Source organism: Bos javanicus, chromosome 9 (genome assembly GCF_032452875.1).
Source record: "Bos javanicus breed banteng chromosome 9, ARS-OSU_banteng_1.0, whole genome shotgun sequence".
Taxonomy (NCBI): domain Eukaryota; kingdom Metazoa; phylum Chordata; class Mammalia; order Artiodactyla; family Bovidae; genus Bos; species Bos javanicus.
Window position 1 is genome coordinate 60,652,360 of NC_083876.1, and position 16,723 is coordinate 60,669,082.

Here is a 16,723-nt window from a genome sequence, read left to right on the forward strand (position 1 = left end):
TAACAATTTTAGTGCTTTTCCAGGTATGAGAAGATGCACCAAGTTGGGTTCATAACATTTTCTCCTGAAAATATCTAACTATATGAAGTCCTGTGCTGCTAGCTTTCCCCAGAGCACAGAGTGCCTCACTCCTGATCTCTGTCCTGAACTCCTTTCAGGGGGTGTTAAAGGTCAGCGCCTGTTGTGGCTGATGACTTAATCCCCATAGAGCTAGTTTTGGCATATATAACTTTTATAATTCACATGTTAAATTTAGGACACTATAGCTACATAAATTCTTCCACTTTAGTTTTAGAGAGAGAGGGGGGAAAAAGCACAAACTTCAGCACCTCCATTCTTTAGTAGAGGTTATTCATAAATTTAGTGTATAACTTTTCTTTCACTTCTCTAACTTGTAAAGCACATAATGACATTCCTTGTATGAATCACACAATTTACCATTACTTTAAGAACAAGAAGGGAGGTTGAGCTGGAAAGGACTTTAAGACAAGAGAGAGAAAGAAGAGGGCTGTGTCCGAGGGACTATAGAAACATGATGCCAGAAACAATGCTACAGAAATCTCAGGTAAAATTCAAAAAGTACTTTGAAACTAGCATCTACCATCAGATTTTGTATATGCACATGCATGTGGGCAAATGTGATTTTTTTTCTTAAACCAAATCCAATTAATCATCACTTAGTAGTATTCTTTTTTATTTCAAAAACCTTCATTGAGCCTCTGTCGACCGACATCCAAAGAGACCACTCTCACTGCATGTACCTGGGGAAATTTCCAGTCCACAGTCACCGTCCCACACAGAAGTTTTACAGCAGAGCTGATTTGGGACTTACCTCTGCAGCCAGGATGCCGGGTGCCTCACAGGGCACAGCCTGCAGCCATCCAGGGCTGGGCTTTGTGTGGTTGGAAGGATGGCTCGAGAGTCTGGAATGATCGCCTCGGGCCCCTCAGACCATTTACATGTCAATAGTCAAACCAAAGCTCCCCCGACCCGGCCCCTCGGCACTCAGGCCGTGGGTTTGGTCCTTCTCTCTCTCCACGGAGCCTGGAAGCTGCTGGCTGCCAGCAGGCATCTGGCAAACTCGTCATGAAGGATTTGTCACCCTCTTCAGAGTCCTGAGCCTAGGTAAATACATCACAGGCTTTTCAAATTATCCGCGGACACCACGCTGGGAGAGATGAATGCTTTAGATAAGACCGACAGAATCAGAATTCCAAAAGAAGTCTGTCTGGCTTAGGGAAAAAAAAAATGAGCTGAAAGGAAAAAAAAAAAGTTCAGAGAAATAGAAGTTTTCGTCTTTCACTCAGACTCAAAAAGCAACTGCTCTGGGGTTTTAGTTTACTTATAAGTCAATATGAGACAATGGAGTGATATGGAGAAACAAGAAACTGAACAAACTTAACAGTGTCAGGATTTGTTATAAAAACACAGCCCTAAGGACGAGGAGGTGGTGGGGAAGACTAGCAGGTCCACGTAGTATAAGACAGAGAAGAGTGGGTAACCAGGAGGGCAGAAATCCTAGGAATCCTGTCCTGCGAGGAAGATGTGATTTAGACAGGGTGGGGGCGGGGAGCGGCCATCACGGGGCAGGAAGCACACAGAGAGCAGATTTGTTCCGGGGGCTCCAGCCAGCAGAACAAAGGGTGGACGGCTGGACGGAGCCAGCATCTGCATATGCTGAGGAGAGCTGTCTAACAGTGAAAAACACTGCCTCTGCCCCGCCACCCCACCAAGAGTCAGACCCAAGGCTGCTGTCCTGCAAGACTCCTAGACCTACCCCATGCCCCCTCTCCCCAAGAGAGGTGATGGCAGAAACTCCTTCCAGGCCAGCTGCCTTCAGGGACTTCCTTACTTAGCCTCTGACGTGAAAAGATCACCCTGACTACCTATGGGTTCTCAGGATCTTTCGAGCTGGAAACAGGATGACTATGAAAACAATATATATGGATTTAAAAAGTGGCATAATCTGTGTAATGTATCAAGACTGATTTATCTTGAGACGAAGCCACTCTTGTGATGCTCAAAAACAGTCCAAGCCTTAGTCATTTCTGAAATTACAAAAGTGCAGATCCGTGACCCATTTATCACGGTCTGTGAATGGCAAGGTTGGCTCCCTGGATCCATTCCCTTACCTTCCTTCTCCTTCCTCTTCCCATTTCTCAAAAAGTTGCTGATATAATCTGGGTCACTTACAGCACTTAAATTTACAAAGTGTTTTACGGTCAGTTGAATCTTATGAATATTTCATAGGGCAGGATCTCTCTGCTAATTTAGGACTGAGAAGCAAAGGAAAGGAGGGAGTTCTAGGGAACGCCTTCAGAAAGTGTCCGCAGGGACTGAGGGGACCTTCTTAAGGGGGACTGTTTCCCCCTTAAAAATCTCCTCCCCAGGAAAGCTTCTCTCTCCATCTACATTGGGAAAGAATAAGAGAACTGCTGTGACCCACACTGCCCCCAGCACTGTTCTGGGTACCAAGCAGACTCAGAAGAGACTTCAAGCCTCCTCACCCAGTAGACACCTAACCACCACCACCACAACCATCGGGCTTCCCAGGTGACACAGTGGTAAAGAACATACCTGCCAATGCAGGAGACGCGAGAGATGTGGGCTGGATCCCTGGATAGGGAAGAACCCCTGGAGTAGGAAATGGCAACCCGCTCCAGTGCTCTTGCCTGGAAAATTCCGTGGACAGAGGAGCCTGGCGGGCTACAGTCCGTGGGCTTACCAAGAGTCAGACGTGGCTGAGCACGCACACACCACCACCACCACCACCACCACCAATACACTGGTACATCACCTAAGAACACTATTATAAAACAGCTCTCAACATTCTCCCTTTTCCAAAGTCAACAGAGAAAATGCACAAGATATGCATGGATAAAATTTTGGTAATTACTGACAAATTACCCTCCAAATAGATTTACTCTCCCTCCCCTGCCCTACGGGTGTGCCATTTTCCTACCTGACCACCAACATGGACGCGATCAATCCGTATTTTTATGTTTTGCTTTGTCATTGAGAACAGGATGGGGGGAATCTTGTTTTTGTTCACTCTGTATTTCATTTATTGTTACTTAGGTTAAGTATCATTATATTTTTTTTAAATGCTAGGAAAAAAATTCGGAGAAACATCCTAAATTGCAGACCATGGTTGTTCATCTTCATGGGATAGGAATATAAGAGATTTATACTTTCCACATATGTGCTTCTGTAGTGTTTAAACTATGCATGACTTTGTTTTTTTTTCCCCTGACTTCAAGAGTAAAGTTTTTTAAGTAACTAGTGGAACATTTTTTAAAATTATATCAATGATTATTCAGCATCAATTAATTATGCAGGGCAATCTTTGGGGCAGAGAACACAAAACTAATTAAGGTGAGTCCTCGCTCCTTGATATTCACTATCTAGTTGAGTGAATAAAATATACTCACACTCACTTTTTTTTAAAGAGCAAATTTTACCTTCAATGCTCTCTTTTTAAAAAAAAAGAAAAAACTTCTTTATTTATTTGGCTGCACCACGTTTTAGTTGTGTGTGACATTCAAACTCTTAGTTGGGGCATGTGGAGTCTAGTTCCCTGACCAGGGATTGAACCGGGGCCCCTTGCATTAGAAGCAGGGAGTCTTAGCCACTGGACCACCAGGGAGGTCTCTCACCTCACTTTTAAAATGAAGCAACAATACAAAGCTTGTCAGCAAACTCTTCTCTCACTGAGAACCCCGTCACTCCTCTATGGTTCCTTCACGCCCACATAGGTCTAGCATGTCACCACGATGGTGAGGTTTTTGTTTACTCTATGACAGTAGATACTCTGCCAACATTTAGGGTCTAAGAGAATGCAGAGGACAAGAGTCTTTTTGAAAAAACCTCAGAATAGAACAGAAATAGCCCACTTGGAAGGCTGATCTTTTGGGACAATTAGATTTCAGGTAAGCACTGACCTAAGAGAGGATAAGCAGAGGCCAATGCACACATCTGCTGGTGAGAAACCAGCACAGAAATTCTGTGGGCAGGTTTGTGATGGTGCAATGCCCTTTAAGCAGGTTTTTCTCAGGGGGAGGAAAGAATCTGAAGAGGAGGGGGTCTTCCATCCCAAATAACACAAATCTCACTTTGCTTCCTAGGAAAGGTTCAGTCTTCAAAAGAGGTAAGTACTGAATTGTTTTAACACACTCTGGCCTATATAGTCCATGGAATTTTCCAGGCCAGAATACTGGAACAGGTAGCCTTTCCCTTTTCCAGGGGATCTTCCCAACCCAGGGATCGAACCCAGGTTTCCGCATTGCAGGCAGATTCTTTACCAACTGAGCTATGAGGGAAGCCCCCAAAGGGTATAAAAGATGATAATAAATTAAAATGGATATGCTCATAAATTTTTACTTGATTACTAATGGGAATGTAAATCAGTATTTCTGAAAAATAATTTGACTTTTTTGATACTGTAATTCTATTTCTAGGATTCTATCACTAAGGAAATACTTCTAATTGTGGGGAAAGCTTTCTGCAGAAAGATGTTCCTGACAGCATTATTTATAATAGCAAAACTGGAAACAGCATCAGGGAGAGTCTTATCCAACAAAAGAGGATGATTCAATAAACATGGAAACGTCCACTTACTAGAATATTATACTGCCCTGAAAATGACGTTTCAAGTTTCACATTGGGATGTTATGCAATTCAATAATGCATTGCTGTGAATCTATCCTAAAGAAATAATTGAAAAACACAGGAAAGTAAAAACACCCTAATGTTCAACAATAGAAACATTAAGTAAGCTCCCAGTGGTTCTTCCAAACTCAGCTCAAGTGGTACTTCTCCTGGGAAATCTGCCCTCACCCCTGGGCCAGCTCTGGGCTCCCATGATGCCCTGAGCACTGCCCACCACAGCATGACCCCAGGGTTCAATTCCTATGTGCCAGTCTAAGCACCTCAAAGTCAGGGAGCTTGACTTTGTTGGTTTAGTACTCCCAACCCAGCACAGTAAACCAGCATCCAAACGTCTATATTATGTAAGATTACATATGTAATCAGGGCATTTGCCTTTGAGGGCTGCCATAACCAAATACCACAAACCTGGTGACCTAAACAAGTCACAATTTATTGTCTCCCGATTCTGGAGGTCACAAGTCTGAAATAAAAGTGTCAGCAGAGTTGATGCCTTTTGAGAGCTGTGAGGGAAGGATCCACTCCAGGTCTCTCTTCTTGTCCTGTGAATGGATAACATCTCCATCTCAGTCTGTCTCCGAATTTCCTCTTTTCATAAAGATACCAGTCGGGCTGGACTAGGACCCACACCAATGACTTCCTTAATAGAGACCTTATCTACAAATAAACTGACAACCTGAGATAAAGGGAGTTAGGACTTTCACAGTGCATTTTAGGGGGACACAATTCAACCCATAACAATCAGCAAATGTGTAGATTTATGAGAGTTCAGAACAATTTTTAAATGCCTGTTTTATAATGTTTAATTTTAAAAGGGGTATATTCATGTATAGAGTAAGAGTTCTTAACTTGGGTTTTATTTTAGAGTCCATGATCATCCCCACATTAACCACTAATGGTAGAAGTTCTCAAATTTTCTTTAAAGAAATAAAATGTGACGGTAATAAACCAAAATATTAATGGTATATGCCTCAGGGTGATATTATGGATGCCTGGAATTGTTTCTCAATTTTCTGTAGTAGTTTCAAATTACTGTTATAGTCAGGGAAAAAAAGCACCTTCCACTTTTTTTAAAACAGAAAAATGGTATTTTTAAAGATTTAAGGACTTCCCTGGCAGTCCAGTGGTTAAGAATCTGCGCTTCCACTGCAGAGGGCATGGGGCCGATTCCTGGTCAGGGAACTAAGATTCCAGATACTACATGGTACAGCCAAAAAAACCTGAGTTTAGAAATATGTAAAAATGAACATGTTTTATACAAATAGTATATTCTCAAACTGCAAAATAAAATATTAGGGAAGAAAAGAGTAAAAATATATAATGCTCACAGTGTTCATTAACAGAAGTTATAGAAAGAGTTTTGGGTATTTCTTCCTAATTTTTGTGTGTTTTCCAAATTTTTAAATAATGAATTATATTACTCTCATAATCAGAACAAGTCAATACATCTAAATTAAGAACATGCAGTTTAAGTATTCGGTTGTATATTAAATATTCAATATTAAGAGCTGAATTAGCACATTATGGTACAATGACAAAATTTAGCTTTTAAATGACCATTATGAACATACAGAAACAGGAAACAGCTTATGAGACAGTTCTGTGGGAAAAAAAATTGTAACAGTAAATTATACAAATTATAACCAGTAAAATACATCCATATGCCGACAGTAATTTGCAAAAATGAGTATCTACTGAAAGTAGGATTATGTGTTATTTTTAAAGATTCGATATAGTTATATATTTTCATTTTAAAGTATTTATGAAAATGTATTCTAAGTATTCTTAGAAAATGTTTTTTCTAAGAATATCTGTAAATCTTTTTACACTGTCTGAAATAGCTTCCAGCCATTCCAAGAATCAACTTCTTGACTAGAAGATGACTGGTAAACTTCAGTCTAGTCTGGCTCCCAACAAACAACCCACAGTATTTGTTACAACTCAGTGCTTGGTTTCACCTTCACTTGGTGGAAGTGCACATGGATACACCCTTTCCAAAGGACAATTTGGCAGTATTTGTTAAACCCATTAACGTTTCACTCCCTTTGTGAATTTCCATATATCTGGGAAACAACTCTACATATGTACAAAGTAAAGGTTAATAAGAATGAACAACTGGTCTACCTAGGGTGGCCCTTTCTCACAGGGGGCTATAGGAAGTACAGTTTCAATCAGAAAGCAGTTGAGAGACTTACAATAACTACTAAATGGAAAGCTCATGCAGCTTTGATTCACTGCCTGGTTTACTATTTCCTTTGATGTCTTTATTTCTGGCAACCAACCAGAAACAAGGGTGTTGATTCAACTCTACATGTTCCAATCATATGCATGCCAGTACAGATGCTAAGATACAGATTTAGTTGAAACATGCACGTTTTAGATTGTTTTCTTCTTAGCTCCCAGCTTCACAAACAGAATTTAAAGTACAGCAACTCTTATTTGAAAACAGTCATAGAATGGGAGCCATATATGCTCTCATTTTTTCTTATTTTTGCTTAAACAGGAAATGTCCAGATCTTAGGTTTGGGCTCCTAGAGTTTGTCTCCTAAATAAGTGTGTTTCCATCCATCTGTTCATATTTACATCATGAGTCTTGAGATTGTTGCCTTCTGACAATTTATAAGTAAGACAAATTTCTCATTTTACATTGACTCCCTCAGTGGTAGGGAGTACAAATACTCTGATCAGATCAAGAAATATTTGATCTGATATTTGTATAAAGTACAAATATTCTGATCAGATCAAGAATGTAAGTTAAATTATATCTCTTCAGTGTAGGCTATAAAGGAGGCAGAGTAAAAATACAAATAATTTCAAGCCAAAATGAAATTAATGAATTAGGCTTGTTTCTAGACTATATTCAATTAACAATGTAGTGGGCAATTTTCAGATTAAAAGAGAAGAGAAAAAATTTTACAAGTTATTGATACTTATAGTTTGTCAATGAAAGCATCTTTATGAACACTGATCATATCTATTTGTGGATCACTGCACATTCTGAACATTTTTTTCTCTACCTCAAGCTAATGACAGCTTTAGAGGTGAGAAGCAAAAGATAAAAGGAAGCTGGGTGAGTTGTATAGTATTTCATGGGGCCATCTGGGGAAGTCTGGCAGATAAGCATTACCTCCTGTATCCCCTTCATACACAGCATTACCCGTTGTCAATTTTTTTTGTTGTTTTTTTTGGCCGCACTGCTGTGACTTGTGCGATATTAGTTCCCCAACCAAGGATTAAACCCGGGTCCACAGCAGTGAAAGCCCAAGTCTTAACCACTGGACCTCCGGGGAATTCCCTATAAGATGTCAGTTTTTAAGCCTCAAGTCCCACCATTAACTGGATTGACAGTTGCTTAGAAAACAAATTTTTTAAAAAACCATTCGCACTAGTAATGTGAGATGTTACTTTACAAAATAATGTTACTTCTCTTAAAATCAACACTATGCATCAGGGACACAGACATTCTCTGGTGAGACTTACGATTAGGCAACCCTAGAAGGATAAGAATAAAGACAAGATTTTATAAGAAAAGAAAAACCAAGAAATGACACCTTTGAAGAAAAACAAGTTTTAGTCAATTCTCTAGACCTACAGCAGTGATTACATAAAAACAAAAACCAAAGGCAAGGGAGCAAAAACTTACAGTGTGCCTGAATTCAAAACGTGAGATGCCTGATCAGGAATATAAAAATCAACAATGTCTGATTTAAAGAATCTCTATTAACCACAAAGGAAGTAGAAGCAAGGCATGACGACAGGCCAGTGACCATGGGGGCAGGTGAGAGGTCAGGAAGCAGGCAGTGGCCTCTCTGCCTCTGGGGCTTTTCCTGGCCAGGTGTGAGCCCAGGTACCCGGGAACCTGAATCCTCCTCACAGAGCCATTACACAGACATTACACGTTGCCCTGAGCAATCAGCAGTCATGGGAGCAGGAGAGTGAATGACTTTGGTTGTTTCGGGAGATGGGGTGTTGGGGGGCAGTGTGCTAGCAGCAAGAAACAGTGTGATTTGTCCTGCCTTGTAGAGGAAGCCAGTCATAGCCCAGATGCTGAGAGATGGGGAGATTTGGTGAGATGCTGAGATGGTGGCAGCAAGATCGTCCCCTTCTAATCTGGAGCCAGGCGTGTCAGCACCTGTCACCCTGAGGTTTTCCACCTGAATCCCCAGGTGCTGTATTCACACTCCTGGCACAGGCTATCCAGAGAGGGACTGATAGGAAAGCACCCAACAAATTTTTGGCAGGTCCACCGTGAAGCAGGACTATTGCCAGAGACAAGCGAATATCCAAGAAGCACAGCGACCTCCAATAACTAGCTGTTCCTGCTCCTCCAAGGGGCTCCTTCACCCAGCAGGCATGTACCGTAGATTCACTAACTCTGGGCCAATCACAGTCACCTAGAGTTTGACCTTATGGGACTGGAACTTGAAGTGATAAGCATGTCCATATATAATACATACAGGCATTTATATTTATGTGTTTGGAGATGGAAGGGAGGGAGGAAGGATGGACTGCAAGCAGAAATGGTTACTTCTCGTTTAGGAAAACACAGGAGATGGAACTACACAACCTCTTAACCTAATCCACTATCTGTAGGATCTTGTACAAATCTCTACACCGTTACTTAAAAGAAAGGTATTTCAAGAAGCTATTCCAATAGGCACTGTGTTCTGTGCAGTAGACTAAGATTACACTAGTTTTATCATGAGAAAGCTCCTATAAAATCTAACTGATAAAGAATTAAGATTTATTCTACCTGTCCTATTTTGAACTGTACCAAATAGTAAACGAGTAATCAAAATAGTGAACCGAATAGTAAATGAGATAAAGTTTCTCTTTACAGTTCAGCTAATAAAGAAGAAATAATGCAATCCATATATGTGTTTAGCAGTACCCAATGAATTAAACAGCCACTGAAAACAAAGAGGTCACTACCTATTAGAAGGTATAAAAATAGGGAATTATCTGGCAATCTGTTAGTTAGGGCACCATGCTTTCACTGCAGGGGGCATGGGTTCAATTCCTGTTTGGGGAACTAAGATCCCACATGCCAGTGCAGTGCAGCCAAAGAAAAAGAGGAAAGAAATTACAAAAATGAAAGCAAAATTATAGATGTTACAATATCTATAATATCAGTTCAGTTCAGTAGTTCAGTCGTGTCCTACTCTTTGAGACCCCACAAACCACAGCATGCCAGGCCTCCCTGTCCAACACCAACTCCCGGAGCCTACCCAAACTCATGTCCATTTTAAGTATAAAAAATAAATGATAATTAAAAAAAGAAAACCATAAAAATACCAGAAGAAACTATGGATTAATATTTTTACAATTTTAGGAGTACAAAGGCCTTTTCATATTAATCATAAAAGCCCCTCAATTTTTTTTAATTAATTTATTTTTTATTGAAAGATAATTGCTTTACAGAATCTGGCTGTTTTCTGTCAAACCTCAACATGAATCAGCCATAGGTATACATATATCCCCTCCCTTTTGAAACTTCTTCCTATCTCCCTCCCAACCCCAACCCTCTAGGTTGATACAGAGCCCCTATTTGAGTTTCCTGACCCATACAGCAATTTCCTGTTGGCTACCTATTTTACATACAGTAATGTAAGTTTTCCATGTTACTCTTTCCATACATCTCACCCTCTCCCCATGTCCATAAGTCTATTCTCTATGTCTGTTTCTCCACTGTTGCCCTCTAAATAAATTCTTCAGTACCATTTTTCTAGATTCCGTATATATGTGTTAAAATATGGTATTTCTCTTTCTCTTTCTGACTCACTTCACTCTGTATAATAGGATCTAGATTCATCCACCTGTTCTTTTTATGGCCAAGTAAATGGTTTTTCCAGTGGTCAGGTATGGATGTGAGAGTTGGACTGTGAAGAAAGCTGAGTGCCGAAGAATTGATGCCTATAGACTGTGGTGTTGGAGAAGACTCTTGAGAGTCCCTTGGATTGCAAGGAGATCCAACCAGTCCATCCTAAAGATCAGTCCTGGGTATTCACTGGAAGGACTGATGCTGGAGCTGAAACTCCAGTACTTTGGCCACCTCATGCGAAGAGCTGAGTCATGGGAAAACACCCTGATGCTGGGAAGGATTGGGGTCAGGAGGAGAAGGGGATGACAGAGGATGAGATGGCTGGATGGCATCACCGACTCAATGGACATGAGTTTGGGTAAACTCCAGGAGTTGGTGATGGACAGGGAGGCCTGGCGTGCTGCGATTCATGGGGTTGCAAAGAGTCAGACACGACTGAGCAACTGAACTGAACTGAACTGAATATTCCATTGTGGATATATACCACAACTTCTTCATCCATTCATCTGTCAATGGAAATCTCTGTTGCTTCAATGTTCTAGCTATTGCAAATAGTGCTGCAATGAACAATGGGATACATGTGTCTCTTTCAATTTTGGATTCCTCAGGGTATATGCCTAGGAGTGGGATTGCTGGGCCATACAGTGGTTCTATTCCTAGTTTTTTAAGGACACTCCATACCGTCTTCCATAGCGGCTGTATCAATTTACATTCCCACCAACAGTGCAAGAGTGTTCCCTTTCTCCACACCCTCTCCAGCATTTATTGTTTGTAGACTTTTTGATGAGGGCCATTCTGACCAGTGTGAGGTGACAGCTCATTGTAGCTTTGACTTGCATTTCTCTAATAATGAGCAATGTTGAGCATCTTTTCATGTGTCCGCTAGCCATCTGTATGTCTTCTTTGGAGAAATGTCCATCCAGGCTTTTTCCTCACTTTTTGATTGGGTTGTTTGTTTTTCTGGTATTGAGCTGTATGAGCTGCTTACATATTTTGGAAATTAATCCTTTGTCAGTTGTTTCATTTGCTATTATTTTCTCCCATTCTGAGGGCTGTCTTTTCACTTGGCTTATAGTTTCCTTTGCTGTGCAAAAGCTTTTAAGTTCAATCGGGTCCCACTCGTTTCCTTTTGTTCTATTTCCGTTACTCTAGGAGGTGGGTCATAGAGGATCTTGCTTTGGTTTATGTCATCGAGCGTTCTCCCTGTGTTTTCCTCTAAGAGTTTTATAGTTTCTGGTCTTACATTTAGGTCTTTAATCCATTTTGAGTTTATCTTTGTGTATGGTGTTAGGAAGTGTTCTGATTTCATTCTTTTACATGTAGCTGTCCAGTTTTCCCAGCACCATTTATTGAAGAGGCTGTCTTTGCCCCATTGTATATTCTTGCCTCCTTTGCAAAAAATAAAGTACCCATAGGTGCATGGGTTTATTTCTGGGCTTTCTATCTTGTTCCATTGGTCTATATTTCTGTTTTTATGCCAGTACTATACTGTCTTGATGACTGTAGCTTTGTAGTATAACCTGAAGTCAGGAAGCTTCATTCCTCCAGCTCCATTCTTCTTTATTAAAACTGAAAAGCCAAAAATTTAAAACTGTGATAATATATACTAATGTTGTTTAGTCACTAAGTTGAATCAGACTCTTTGAGACCCCATGGACTGCGTGCGGCACACCAGGCTTCCCTGTCCTTCACTATCTCCTGGAGTTTGCTCAGAGTCATGTTTACTGAGTCAGTGGTGCTACCTAACCATCTCATTCTCTTCTGCCTGCTTCTCTTCCTGCCCTCAATCTTTCTCAGCATCAAGGCCTTTTCCAATGAGTAGGCTCTTCACCTCAGGTGTCCAAACTATTGAACTACCTTCAGCATCAGTCCTTCCAATGAATATTCAGAGTTGATTTCCTTTAGGATTGACTGGTTTGATGTCCTGGCTGTCCAGGGGACTCTCCAAGAGCCTTCTCCAGCACCACAGTTTAAAATGTGGTAGCATCATAATTTTTGAAAAGTTCTTATCAATGAATAAAGACAAAACACTCAAATAGTAAAATGGACAGAGGATCTGATTAGGCAGTTCCACACACACACAAAATCAAAAGCTCCATTAAAGACTGGAATTATTTGGATTTAGGACCCTAAAAGAGTCCAGTATACAGCAGTCAGTCTAATTGAAAGAAAACACAAACACATGCAAACATTAACTTACAAAATAATATTCAATCTTACTCTTGAAAGAAATGCAAAAAAAAAAAAAAAGAGAGAGATTTTTAAAGCATAAAGTTGACAAAGATTAGGATGATTTGGCAATATTCACGTTGGTGAAGGCAGTGGAAAAGCCACTGAAAACTTTACCTTTCTGATGGGCAATAAAATCATCTAGAATACACACACATTTGACCCATGAATTTCACATGCAGGAATTTATCCTAAAGAGATAATGGGGGGACTTCGCTGGTGGTCCAGTGGCTAAGACTCTGCAGTCCCAACTCAGGGGCCCAAATTCAACCTCTGGTCAGGGAACTAGATCCCACGTACTGCAACTAAAAGACCCTGCATGCCACGACTAAGGCCTGGTGCCGTCAAATAAATAAACAATATATTTTTTAAAGGGATACTGGGAAGAGAGGGGTGAGTTTAAGAATAGCTATATAAAGATATTAACTACTAGAATGGTTAATTTTCTGTCCCAGCTTAACTGGGCCACTGGGTACCCAGCTATTTGGTTAAACATATTTCTGGGTGTCATAAGGATGTTTCTGAATATGACTGCCATTTGAATCAGTAGACTGGGTAAAGTAGATGGTCCTCCCTAATGTTTCATCCAATCCTTATGAGTTCTGATAGAATAAAAGGATGAGCAAGAGAAAACCTACTCTCTCTGCCTGAGGCCTGCCTGCCTGCCTGCTGGTTCTCAGGCTTTCCAGGAGATTTCTTGGGATTTCTCAGCCTCTATAATCACATGAGCCAATTCTTTATAAAAATGTTTCCACACGTGTATCCCCTGGTTCTGTTTCTCTGGAGTTGTTCAGTCACTCAGTCACGTGTGACTCTTCGCAACTCTTTGCGAAAACCGCAGCACGCCAGGTTTCCCTGTACTTCATCATCTCCCAGAGTTTGCTCAAATTCATGTCCATTGAGTTGATGATGTCATCCAACCATTTCATCTTCTGTTATCCCTCTCCTGCCTTCAATCTTTCTCAGCATCAGGGTCTTTTCCAATGAGTCGATTCTTCGCATCAAATGCCCAAAGTACTGTAGCTTCAGCTTCAACATCAGTCCTTCCAGTGAATATTCAGGGTTTATTTCCCTTAGGATTGATTGGTTTTCTGGAGACCCCTAACCAATATAACTACAGTATTAGCAATACGAATGAGAAATGAGGAAAGAATGGGTATCCTCATCAAAAGGTGGTAAATAATTTTTTATCCAATGGACTACGTGTGAACTGCTTATAGAAATGATGAGGATTAACATGAACTGACATGGAAAGATGTCCCCAAAATACTGAATTTTTTTAAGGAGCTCACTGGACAGTATGTCCACTGTGATTTCACTGATATAAAATTGTGTATCACACACAAGAGTGTGTGTGTTTATGTGTGAAATGGGACAGGATGTTTAGTAAAAAGCAATTTATCTCTGGGTGATGGCATTTTGGATGATTTTTACCCTCTTCAAATTCTGTATTATTTGTATTTTTCTCCAATAAACTTTATCAGAAAAATCAACAAAGCCAGTCTCTTCCATTAAAATAAAATCATGATGGCAATTAGAGAAAGAGATGGCTGTACTGGGAGAAAATTTGGGTAAAAGGAGAATTTGCAGCAGTTGTTATTTTACAGCAGGAGAAATGAGAATGGTGACGGGGAAATAACCAGAAGGGGATGAAAGACTGAGCGCCGCAGACCAAGCAGGTTGAGTGTGTCCAGGGGATGAGCTGGTTCCTACCCTCCGGCAAGGCAGCTAAGAGCCTACAAACGTAAAAATAATTCCCAATGAGTGACACCAGAGCTGACTAAAGCAGAGGAACGCTGCCAACGGCAGGGATCTGGAAAGTAATGCAGGAGAAGATGGTGCCACTTCCAAGGTGGGTCAGATTTCTCAGCACAGAGACAGGTGGGAGGAAAAGCAATACCCGCTCAGGGACTGTCAGGCTTGTCAGATCAACAGGGTAGAATCTGGGGGTCAAGGAGCAGCAGGTAATAAGACTAGAAAATTAATGTGGCACTCACAGTAAAGAGGCTTGCAGAGGCTGAGAGTCGGGACCATAATGCTGGGGGTATTCTAGACAGCACAGTGACCCCACTCCTAACAATGTCCAGACATATAAATCCAGCCACTGCTGGTGGGATTTGCAGATTGAAGGAACTTGACCACAGAGGCAGGGAAAACCCAGTGAAAAAGTTAACGGGCCAGAGATGTGAGCTAATGTTGTGAATTAAAATGGTGGCAACAGAAGTAGAGAGTGACATGAAAAGCATGGCAGAAGGCGTCTACACACAGTATGACCCATGTAGCATTAAAAACCACGGGAAACCCAATCAAGACAAGGCTGACCTGATTCTATGAAGCTCTGCCGTTAACCATTTTGCATTTAGAATTTTACTCAAATATCACATTTTATAAACAGATGTTTCCTCTATTTCTGTAACTTACTTTTGTGCTGGATATAAGAAAGTGAGGCAGGAATAGGGCACAGTTCTCCTAAAGGAAATCTGAAACCTGAGAGATGGCCTTAGAGCTGAATTTACAATAATCACTACACGTGAGGGGAAAAATAAACTGACCCAGAACTGGGAGGTGTCGGGGGTATGTGTGTGGAGGAATTGAAGGGATGGAGGTGGGGAACGGTGAGACCAAGGGAGGAAGAATCAAGAAGAAACACGTCTGTAACACAAATTTTTATGCTATGCCTTGGAAATTTTCAGAAAGTACTACTAAAAATTCTAAATACAGCTTAAGTGACCAGAGAAACATTATAAAACCCCTTAGGTTGGCTGTAAAAAGTCATCAGATCAGATCAGTCGCTCAGTTATGTCCGACTCTTTGCGACCCCATGAATCGCAACACGCCAGGCCTCCCTGTCCATCACCAACTCCTGGAGTTCACTCAGACTCACGTCCATCGAGTCAGTGATGCCATCCAGCCATCTCATCCTCTATCGTCCCCTTCTCCTCTTGCCCCCAATCCCTCCCAGCATCAGAGTCTTTTCCAATGAGTCAACTCTTCGCATGAGGTGGCCAGAGTACTGGAGTTTCAGCTTTAGCATCATTCCTTCCAAAGAAATCCCAGGGCTGATCTCCTTCAGAATGGACTGGTTGGATCTCCTTGCAGTCCCAGGGACTCTCAAGAGTCTTCTCCAACACCACACTTCAAAAGCATCAATTCTTCGGTGCTCAGCCTGCTTCACAGTCCAACTCTCACATCCATACATGACCATAGGAAAAACCATAGCCTTGACTGGACGAACCTTTGTTGGCAAAGTAATGTCTCTGCTTTTGAATATGCTATCTAGGTTGGTCATAACTTTCCTTCCAAGGAGTAAGCGTCTTTTAATTTCATGGCTGCAATCACCATCTGCAGTGATTTTGGAGCCCAAAAAATAAAGTCTGACACTGTTTCCACTGTTTCCCCATCTATTTCCCATGAAGTGATGGGACCGGATGCCATAATCTTCGTTTTCTGAATGTTGAGCTTTAAGCCAACTTTTGTACTCTCCACTTTCACTTTCATCAAGAGGCTTTTGAGTTCCTCTTCACTTTCTGCCATAAGGGTGGTGTCATCTGCATATCTGAGGTTATTGATATTTCTCCCGGCAATCTTGATTCCAGCTTGTGTTTCTTCCAGTCCAGCGTTTCTCATGATGTACTCTGCATATAAGTTAAATAAACAGGGTGACAATATACAGTCTTGACGAACTCCTTTTCCTATTTGGAACCAGTCTGTTGTTCCATGTCCAGTTCTAACTGTTGCTTCCTGACCTGCATACAAATTTCTCAAGAGGCAGATCAGGTGGTCTGGTATTCCCATCTCTTTCAGAAAAAGTCATAGCCACTCAGAAAAAAATAAAATAAAAAATTTAATTCTAAGCAAGCTTCACATTCAACCATCAAAATAGAATATATTTATCACGCTTAAATAAATAACATCTCAATATTTATAAATAACATTGGTACAAACATGATTTTTGCTCTGCTGATTTAAACAGATTTTATACATTTCCTCATAGTCTATTCTCATTTT

The 16,723-nt window shown here is 40.9% G+C and overlaps 1 protein-coding gene across 1 annotated transcript in view; it reads right to left on the minus strand.

Annotated features, from left to right (window-relative positions):
- ANKRD6 (ankyrin repeat domain 6) overlaps window positions 1-16,723 on the minus strand; it is a 182,501-nt gene that overhangs the window by 130,944 nt on the left and 34,834 nt on the right. The window lies entirely within an intron of this gene.